Raw genomic sequence first — 10,860 nt, forward strand, 5'->3', positions numbered from 1 at the left:
GTCCACGTTAATAGTTCTGAAATATACTCTAATTTGACGGTGATGTCAGGTGACTGCACGTCACAGCTAGGCTTAGCATTTAAACTTCGGATCTACGCATTAATTCACATCAATACGAAAATAGAAACACTTTGACATCTGCATGTAAGCATCCCAAGTAGGTTATATACCACACAGAGACATAAATAATTGTAATTATTTTAAGATTAGATTGTTGCACCATTCTCGCGGTGCCACTTAAGAACACGTTTGAAGATAAGAAAGAAGTCGAGTAAGAAAGAGAGGAAATGTGTAGGCTTAGATTTTGATGCAGTAGGCTACAGACTAAACCACATGTTGCTTTCTCTGCTTTTTACCTCATAGGCCTAATAAAATATTCACTTAGCAAAGATAATGTCAAACTATTCTGGCAACGTCTCGTTTCATAACTTGATTGCATTTTTGTCCGCTTTTCATCACATTATTATGACCATTAAATGTAGGCTATTTTGCACGCTAAAATCTGATTCATCACAGGTAAACACAGAATGGGAACGTAAATTGGATTATGTATTCTAAGTTGTAATTCCTCTGTATGTCCTGTTGGTGACCTCAGTGAGAAGTACTGTTAAGACGCTCTTAGCCGGTAACGAGTACTCTGGAGCACTCGTAGATCTACGAGTGTTTTCACGATGCTCTTAAGCTACGATGTGTGGCAGATGGGAGTTGAGTAGTACGTAGGTACTAACCCAAGTAAGATCGACTACGCCACCCTGGGAATTGCACCCAGGGAAATGTATATAGTGAATTGGTCTAATATGCACACAGGTTCATTAACTGACAGAGACGTGGTTTCATCCAAGTAAAAAACACAATTTTATTGACAATGTCTAAAATTACAGCTGATGTAGCTCAAGCACACCACACACACAAAGAGGGCGACAGACAACAGGAACTGAGGCTTACCAGTGAAGGTAAGCAATAAGACCGGCTAACTAGTGAGGGGGGCGTCCAGGAAAAGGTCACACCACTGCAAAAGTGTCCACACGCACACACACACACACACACACACGCCAGGTCAAGTCTGAAACACCCGTGATGTAAGTAGCACACCAGAAGGGGAACGCCACCAGGAAGATAGCAGACCCTCCACCGCAGGCCTCAGCTCCTAGGAAAGACACAGGACAGGGTAAGACAATTAGTGGGGCCACAGTCAACCAACCAATTAACTAAAGAAAAACAATAACTAAGAGTAGGGCACCGGCTCTCAGCAGCTGGAAAAATGGCCTCCTGCCAGTGCAACACAAACAAAATATACAAAATAAAGAAGTGAATAACAAAACAAATGCTAAGACACTGGTTATCAACAGCGCAGGTGAAATAGCCTCCTGCCAATGGTAAATCAAATTGGAATAACTGCAAACCAGAAAGGAGTTACAAAGTAACAGAGGTTGAGACACTGGTTATCTGCAGCACAGGGGAAGCGGCCTCCTGCCAGTGGAACACAAACAAACAGACAAATATACAAAATAAAGAAGTGAATAACAAAACAAATGCTAAGACACTGGTTATCAGCAGCACAAGTGAATGGGCCTCCTGCCAATGGCAAATCAAATCAACAAAAGAAATCAGACGTTAGAAACAAGTTACAAAATCAAACATAAATCAGAGTTGGAGAGGTGAGATGGCTGGACACCTTAACTAAACACACAGAATGGAGGGGGTGACACATAAGACAACATGAAGTCGAGACAATGATGGTCACACGATATTACACAATAGGAAGAGTGATGGCCAGCTAGCCAGCTAGGTGTAAGCTGCGGCGTTACGACCGCTTGTCTATGCGCCGCTAACAATAAAACAAAAATACAAGGGCAGATTGCAGCACTTCGTGTAGAAGGCCTAAACACTGGTGGCAGAAAGGGTCCGACGTAGTCAAGACAAAGCAGCAGCGGTTACACAGCAGCACGGCAGCAGTTCCCCATCCCGCTGTTAATTACCCGCAGTTTTCTGCAATACGAAATAAAACTGAATGACAATGTATATTTTAAAAGGAAAGACTGGCTAACACTCGAAAAGGGCTACGTACCAGCAAGTTTGCACTGCAGAGGGCAAAAGCACTAGGGTGAAAGTAGCAGCAACTACCTAAAATGCAAACAAACATTTACTATATGTGACACAATGTAGCCTACATGTGCCGCGAAGAAAAGTGTAAACATACCAGCTGCGAAGCGATGCCAGCTACAGAGATGGGGGAGGATCGATCCACAAGGACGGTGTATACACAAAAAGGCACTAGTATAACTAAACGGCCACCAAGTCAAACAAAAGCAGAGCCTCGAGAGGAAAACGCCGAAACGCTGTTACCTGTGTAAATAGCGGAAATTGGGTGAGCAACAACCAGCCAGTCGGACGTAACAGAAAAAGGCAGTCACTGAGTATATATGTATGAGTCTCACCAAAGCGATTGGCTGACCAATTACCTGCTAGTTGACGTGACGTTGACTACAGACAGGAACCACATTCCTTTCTGCTACACTCTACCCCCCCTTCTTGCATCGTTGCCCCAACGATGGACCAGAGAGGGCTAGAATAGCATTAACTCCATGGCCTAAAAAGAGCAGAAACTGAATTAGACACAGGATCAAGAGAGTTCGCAACCCCTGGTGCCAGTTCCCCCAAAGGTCTTGGAAGATGGTGGATATTGGAATGATGGCCAGCTGTGGAGCGTGCGGTCCTTCGTAGTCCCACTTCACTACTGTCAGACTGGCTAGCAGATGACACAGGGACAGATGCTTGGTTTCTCGTTAGGGCATGGGGGACTTCTAATGGAGCAGACGCCAAGAGGTCCGTAGGCAATGGTGCAGGCTGCAATGCAGAAGCAGGTTGACTCACAGCTACTGGTTGGGCAGGTGGTGGCCTAGGGATTGCTTCAGGAGCCGCTTCCCTTAAGACAAATAGATCGTCCTCCCCGGAGGAATCCTCTTCAGTGGGTGGTATAGCCATAGGGGGTGGACTACTGGTTGGTATCTGGTCAGAGTTGTCGCCAATCACAGCCTTCAGAAGGGCACGATGGACTTGCCTGGATTTGGTCAGGTCCTCCACAGGTGCGACAGTATATACTGGCCCACCCTCCTTTGGTGCTCTCAGGACTCGATGCACCACTGAGCTCCACAGGTCGTGGATTTTATGACGCCCTCGTGTATTACACTCCCGCAGAAATACCAGCTGACCCTCCTTCAGTGGTGCATCTCGCACTTTCAGGTCATGGGTTTTCTTACGGCGGGCTGCTGCAGTCTGCAACCGCTCTCGGGCTCCTTCAAAAGCGATCTGTAGTCGGTTCTGGTGTTCCTGAATCCAATCATGAACGGTGCCAACAACTGGATCTGGAACACGGCCCAACAGAAAGTCTACAGGTAGCCTCGGTTCCTGGCCAAACATGAGGAAGAATGGCGACTCACCCGTTGACTGATGAGGCGTGGTGTTGTAGCAGTAGAGCACCTGAGGCAAGCAGGAGTTCCAGTCTCTCTTCTGGGACACAGGCAGGGTGCGCAACAGATCATGTAGGGTTCTATTGAACCGTTCACACTGGCCATTACCAGCTGGATGGTATGGAGTGGTGCGAGATTTTACAATGCCATAAAGGCCACACAGCTGTTGGATAAGAGAACTCTCAAAGTTGCGTCCCTGGTCTAAATGGATGCGGGCCGGTACTCCAAACTTGCAAAACCATTCAGTAACCAGGACCTGGGCCACAGTGGAGGCACGTTGGTCACGAGTGGCGACAGCAATGGTGTATTTGCTGAAGACGTCGGTCATGACTAGGACGTTCTCCAGTCCATTCCTTGCAGGTTCCAACAAAGTGTAATCAATGGCCAGTATTTCGTTCGGTCGAGAAGCCAATAGATGTCCCATAAAAGTACGGGCCACAGGGTGAGTATCTTTGGCAACCTGGCACCTCTCACATGCCTGACACCACTGTGCCACTTCAGCCGACATATTCGGCCAATAACACCGCTGACGAAGTAGTTCCAATGTGCGCTCCACCCCTTGATGGCCATGTTCCTGATGGACTTGAGTCAGTACGTCCTTCCTCAAGGCACCTGGAAGCAGCAGCTGGAACACTGCCTCAGCACCATCAGGGCGAAAGACTTGACGATACAACAGTCCATCCTTTTCCAGTAGGCGGTCCCAGTGTCGGAGAAGTGTCAAAGCAGGTCGCGATAGCTGCTTCCGTTCGTCGGCATTGGGTCGCTGCTCCCGCTTCCAAAACACCAAAAGCTCCTGAATGATTGGATCCGCCTGTTGGAGGGCAGAAACATCAGAAAATGTATGACCTGGTAAGACTGTGACAGCGGCCTGAGTTACCTCAACCTGCTCACGCTGTCCAGCCTCTTGTATGGCCATGGGGAGCAGACTACCAGGAACCATGGTTTCCAATTCCTGCAAGCTTGGTGGATACTGGCGTGACAGGGCGTCTGCATTCTTGTTGCTTCTCCCAGAGCGATATTTTATGTCAAAATCGAATGAGGCAAGTTGGGATGCCCAGCGTTGTTCAGCAGCCCCGAGCTTGGCAGATGACAAATGACTTAGCGGATTGTTGTCCGTAAAGACAACACACTTATGGCCAAGAAGGTATTCTCTGAATTTCTCGGTAATGGCCCACTTGAGCGCCAAGAACTCCAGCTTCATTGAACTGTAGTTCAGCATGTTGCGCTCAGTGGGCCGCAGACCCCGGCTGGCATAGGCTATGGGCCTAACTTTACCTCCATGCTCTTGGGAGAGCACTGCCCCCAGGCCACCATGACTCGCATCAACCTCCAAGATAAAGGGTAGAGAAAAGTCTGCGTAGGCCAATACTGGTGCTGTGGTAAGTCTGGTCTTCAATGCTTCAAAACTGCTGTCACACTCCTCTGTCCAGGTCCCAATGACACTCCGCCCAGCCCTTCTCTTCACCTTGGTTCCCCCCAGCTCTGCAACCAGACGATGCAGAGGGGCCGCCAGCTTGGCGAAACCCTCCACAAAACGACGGTAGTAGCTGGCGAAACCCAGAAAGGACCGCAGCTCTGTGATGGTGTTAGGAGGTGGCCAATTGGCAACTACCTCGATCTTGCTAGGGTCGGTGGAGACGCCCTGGTCCGAAATCACATGGCCCAAGTACCGCACTTCTTGCTGGAAAAAGGCACACTTGCTGAGCTTCACCTTCAGCCCTTCCTGTTGCAGCCGACCCAGCACTACATCCAACCTCTCCAGATGCTGCTGCACTGTGGAAGAGAAGACTACAATATCATCCAGGTACAGAAGTAATGATTGGCATTGTTGGTCACCAAATATTCTTTGCATTAGTCTCTGGAAGGTGCTGGGGGCGTTACAGAGCCCAAAGGGCATCCGGTTCCACTCAAAAAGTCCAAACGGAGTACAGAAGGCAGTCTTGGGGCGATCTTCCGCAACAACCGGGACCTGATTGTACCCAGCGGCAAGGTCAAGGGTGGAGAACCAGCGAGCTCCGGTTAGGGCATCTAGAGATTCCTCTATCCGTGGCAGCGGAAAGGCATCCTTCCTGGTCTTGTTGTTAAGCTGGCGGTAATCTACACACAGACGCAAACTACCGTCCTTCTTCTTGACCAGAACAATGGGGGAGGCATAGGGGCTGCTACTTTCTCTAATCACCTGTGCCAGTTTATTAGTATGCTCTTTTACCACCTCGTACTCTGATGGCGGAATCCGCCTGTAGCGCTGCCTAATGGGTACGCTGTCAAAAAGGGGAATATCATGGGCTATTAAGCTAGTGCAACCTAAATCCATGTCATGGGCAGAAAACACTGTGGCATATTTCTTAAGGAGTGACCTCACTTGCCCCTGCTCTACGGTAGACAATGGGGACAGATCCAGAGCCTCCACCGGATCTGGCGCAGTGGGAGACACTGATTGAGTTGCCACTGTAGCTACACAAGCTGGCGACTCGGTGACTCCTGCTGGTAGACTAACCACATACACTGATACCAATGTACCGAGACTAGTTCGAGGATACAGCAGTACATCTGTAGAACCCACATTGACTATGGGTACATAAGCGGTGCCTCGTGTCACCTGCACTAATGCAGGAGAAGCCAGCAGACCGGCAGGTAGCCCAGAGGCTGGTGGTTCGAACAGCACCGTGACCCCAGAATACTGTTCTGAGCATGTGGCAGCCACCAACTTCATCATTCCTCCGGGGACACGACAGGCCTTCCCACCCCTAACCTTTACTGTACTGGGAGAGTCACGAGGGGCCTGTGCCTGTCGACTGTGACACTGTTGTAGGGCTTGCACAATATGTTCTGGGACTCCGGAGACTGGGGGCAAATCAAACAAGGCCGAACCATGCTGACCAAAGAGCTCTTGGTAGCATTTGCAAAGGACGTTCATCCCTAGAACACCAGGGACCAAGGAGGACAACCCACCAGGAGGATCTTTAACCACCAAAACACCACACTTTGGCATTAACTTACCACAGAGCTCTACATCTAACTCCAAATAGCCAATATAGGGGATGGCCAACCCATTAGCCGCTCTAAGCTGCAACCAGTGACAGGACTGGAGGCGTTGTTGACCCCATGGCTCAAAGTGCTGGAGAAAGAAGCTCTCAGTTACAGTAGACACCATTGACCCAGTATCTATTAAACAGGACACTGTAACACCACCCAAGGTAACATCTAAATGAGGACAAGACGACATTAATTTAGACTCACCCCCGACACCCCTAAAAGCAAACCCTGAGCCAGTGGCGGCCCCACCCGAACTGTGGCTCTGCAGTGCGGTGGGCGCTAGTTTTCCGGAACCTGAGCGGGATGAGGCTGCCTCCCAGAGTGAGGAGAAACATGTGAAGACTGTGAGCGAGGAGGAACACGTACCCAATCACAGTCTCTTGCAAAATGGCCAGGCTGCTGACAACGTCTGCATATGATGGGGCCACTACGAGGAGAACGACTACGCTGGTGGGAGCCCTGCAGCAGGGCCATGCTCTGAGTGAGCTGCTTTAACTGCTCTTGCTGACATTTCAGCTGCTCTTGTTGGACTTTTAATAGCTCCTTCAACTCACTCATCGCAGACACCTGGGGGGCACTAGACACGACTTCTGGTCTACTCTGAACCCCATACTGGATGCCAAAAGCTGAAGGGACAGAGTGACTTCGACTCCTCGCACCACCAGGCAAACCCTCCCGTTCCCACCTGATCGCCTCCCCCCTGACTTCAAGTAAGGTTGCAGTAGGTTGCCTGCGGACTATCTGCTTAAGCTCCCGACGCAGTGCACCATCAAGGACATATTCTACAAACTGGTCCCTGAGCAATGCCTCTGCATTAGGCATGTTACTGGGCGCGCGCTGCTTGACCTTCTCCATGAGTCCCATTAGGGCAAGGGAGAATTCTTGTAGAGTCTCCCCGTCTTGCTGTTTTCGGGAGAAAAATGCCTCCTGCAAAGCTACATTAGACTCAGAACGCCCATAGAGCTCCTGCAACACAGAGATTATCTGGTCTGGATCGCCCCGATCAGCACTTGGGCGATATTTGATTTCATCACGTGCCTCCCCTTCTAAGTGGTCAAACAAAAAGAACGCTTGATCAGTTCTGGAAAGATGCCGAGATCTAATACAAGCATGCATTTCCTCAAGCCATTCATTCAACTCTATCCCCAATCTTCCCCTAAACATGGGACATCTCCTCTCCCTCGGTACAAAAACCAGTCGCTCTGATACAGAAGCGCCAGCAGTAGGGGGGACAGTAGCTGGTCTAGATGGAGTGGGAATCCCAGCATCAGGGTCAGGTACAGTGCGCTTCCGTTGGAGCCGTTCATTATCTGCTCTAAGCTGTGCCACTTGATCCCTCAACCCTTGCAATTCCTCCTCCATAACTATATCCCCGAAAAAGAGAGAAGAGAAAGAAAGAAAAAAAAAAAGCCGCTGCTGCTTTGCCTTTTAAAAAAAAATGTTACACTCCCAAACAAAATAGAAGTTTGCGGAGCACACAAACACACAATCACCCAAGCAAATACTAAAGGAGGAGGGGAAAAAAGGAAACAAAAAGAATGTAAACACACGTCTCTGTTTTTAGCAGTAAATCCTGCCGACTACGCCAAATGTGGCAGATGGGAGTTGAGTAGTACGTAGGTACTAACCCAAGTAAGATCGACTACGCCACCCTGGGAATTGCACCCAGGGAAATGTATATAGTGAATTGGTCTAATATGCACACAGGTTCATTAACTGACAGAGACGTGGTTTCATCCAAGTAAAAAACACAATTTTATTGACAATGTCTAAAATTACAGCTGATGTAGCTCAAGCACACCACACACACAAAGAGGGCGACAGACAACAGGAACTGAGGCTTACCAGTGAAGGGACCGGCTAACTAGTGAGGGGGGCGTCCAGGAAAAGGTCACACCACTGCAAAAGTGTCCACACGCACACACACACACACACACACACACACACACACGCCAGGTCAAGTCTGAAACAGCCATGATGTAAGTAGCACACCAGAAGGGGAACGCCACCAGGAAGATAGCAGACCCTCCACCGCAGGCCTCAGCTCCTAGGAAAGACACAGGACAGGGTAAGACAATTAGTGGGGCCACAGTCAACCAACCAATTAACTAAAGAAAAACAATAACTAAGAGTAGGGCACCGGCTCTCAGCAGCTGGAAAAATGGCCTCCTGCCAGTGCAACACAAACAAAATATACAAAATAAAGAAGTGAATAACAAAACAAATGCTAAGACACTGGTTATCAACAGCGCAGGTGAAATAGCCTCCTGCCAATGGTAAATCAAATTGGAATAACTGCAAACCAGAAAGGAGTTACAAAGTAACAGAGGTTGAGACACTGGTTATCTGCAGCACAGGGGAAGCGGCCTCCTGCCAGTGGAACACAAACAAACAGACAAATATACAAAATAAAGAAGTGAATAACAAAACAAATGCTAAGACACTGGTTATCAGCAGCACAAGTGAATGGGCCTCCTGCCAATGGCAAATCAAATCAACAAAAGAAATCAGACGTTAGAAACAAGTTACAAAATCAAACATAAATCAGAGTTGGAGAGGTGAGATGGCTGGACACCTTAACTAAACACACAGAATGGAGGGGGTGACACATAAGACAACATGAAGTCGAGACAATGATGGTCACACGATAATACACAATAGGAAGAGTGATGGCCAGCTAGCCAGCTAGGTGTAAGCTGCGGCGTTACGACCGCTTGTCTATGCGCCGCTAACAATAAAACAAAATTCAAGGGCAGATTGCAGCACTTCGTGTAGAAGGCCTAAACACTGGTGGCAGAAAGGGTCCGACGTAGTCAAGACAAAGCAGCAGCGGTTACACAGCAGCACGGCAGCAGTTCCCCATCCCGCTGTTAATTACCCGCAGTTTTCTGCAATACGAAATAAAACTGAATGTCAATGTATATTTTAAAAGGAAAGACTGGCTAACACTCGAAAAGGGCTACGTACCAGCAAGTTTGCACTGCAGAGGGCAAAAGCACTAGGGTGAAAGTAGCAGCAACTACCTAAAATGCAAACAAACATTTACTATATGTGACACAATGTAGCCTACATGTGCCGCGAAGAAAAGTGTAAACATACCAGCTGCGAAGCGATGCCAGCTACAGAGATGGGGGAGGATCCACAAGGACGGTGTATACACAAAAAGGCACTAGTATAACTAAACGGCCACCAAGTCAAACAAAAGCAGAGCCTCGAGAGGAAAACGCCGAAACGCTGTTACCTGTGTAAATAGCGGAAATTGGGTGAGCAACAACCAGCCAGTCGGACGTAACAGAAAAAGGCAGTCACTGAGTATATATGTATGAGTCTCACCAAAGCGATTGGCTGACCAATTACCTGCTAGTTGACGTGACGTTGACTACAGACAGGAACCACATTCCTTTCTGCTACACTCTACCCCCCCTTCTTGCATCGTTGCCCCAACGATGGACCAGACAGGGCTAGAATAGCATTAACTCCATGGCCTAAAAAGAGCAGAAACTGAATTAGACACAGGATCAAGAGAGTTCGCAACCCCTGGTGCCAGTTCCCCCAATGGTCTTGGAAGATGGTGGATATTGGAATGATGGCCAGCTGTGGAGCGTGCGGTCCTTCGTAGTCCCACTTCACTACTGTCAGACTGGCTAGCAGATGACACAGGGACAGATGCTTGGTTTCTCGTTAGGGCATGGGGGACTTCTAATGGAGCAGACGCCAAGAGGTCCGTAGGCAATGGTGCAGGCTGCAATGCAGAAGCAGGTTGACTCACAGCTACTGGTTGGGCAGGTGGTGGCCTAGGGATTGCTTCAGGAGCCGCTTCCCTTAAGACAAATAGATCGTCCTCCCCGGAGGAATCCTCTTCAGTGGGTGGTATAGCCATAGGGGGTGGACTACTGGTTGGTATCTGGTCAGAGTTGTCGCCAATCACAGCCTTCAGAAGGGCACGATGGACTTGCCTGGATTTGGTCAGGTCCTCCACAGGTGCGACAGTATATACTGGCCCACCCTCCTTTGGTGCTCTCAGGACTCGATGCACCACTGAGCTCCACAGGTCGTGGATTTTATGACGCCCTCGTGTATTACACTCCCGCAGAAATACCAGCTGACCCTCCTTCAGTGGTGCATCTCGCACTTTCAGGTCATGGGTTTTCTTACGGCGGGCTGCTGCAGTCTGCAACCGCTCTCGGGCTCCTTCAAAAGCGATCTGTAGTCGGTTCTGGTGTTCCTGAATCCAATCATGAACGGTGCCACCAACTGGATCTGGAACACGGCCCAACAGAAAGTCTACAGGTAGCCTCGGTTCCTGGCCAAACATGAGGAAGAATGGCGACTCACCCGTTGACTGATGAGGCGT

At 49.1% G+C, this 10,860-nt stretch overlaps 1 long non-coding RNA gene across 1 annotated transcript; it reads right to left on the reverse strand.

Moving 5' to 3' along the window:
- Positions 1 to 973: 973 nt before the first annotated feature.
- LOC143115166 (uncharacterized) lies at positions 974 to 9,573 on the reverse strand. The gene is made up of 3 exons (XR_012985062.1): positions 9,474 to 9,573; positions 8,352 to 8,553; positions 974 to 1,147 (listed from the first exon to the last, which is right to left on the reverse strand). It is a non-coding gene; the product is annotated as an uncharacterized LOC143115166 (long non-coding RNA).
- Between the last annotated feature and the right edge of the window lie 1,287 nt (positions 9,574 to 10,860).

This window comes from Alosa pseudoharengus, unplaced genomic scaffold (assembly GCF_046254945.1).
Source record: "Alosa pseudoharengus isolate Yale_2024_CS ecotype anadromous, Long Island Sound unplaced genomic scaffold, YU_APseudo_1.1 YU_APseudo_1.1_scf_9, whole genome shotgun sequence".
NCBI lineage: Eukaryota > Metazoa > Chordata > Actinopteri > Clupeiformes > Clupeidae > Alosa > Alosa pseudoharengus.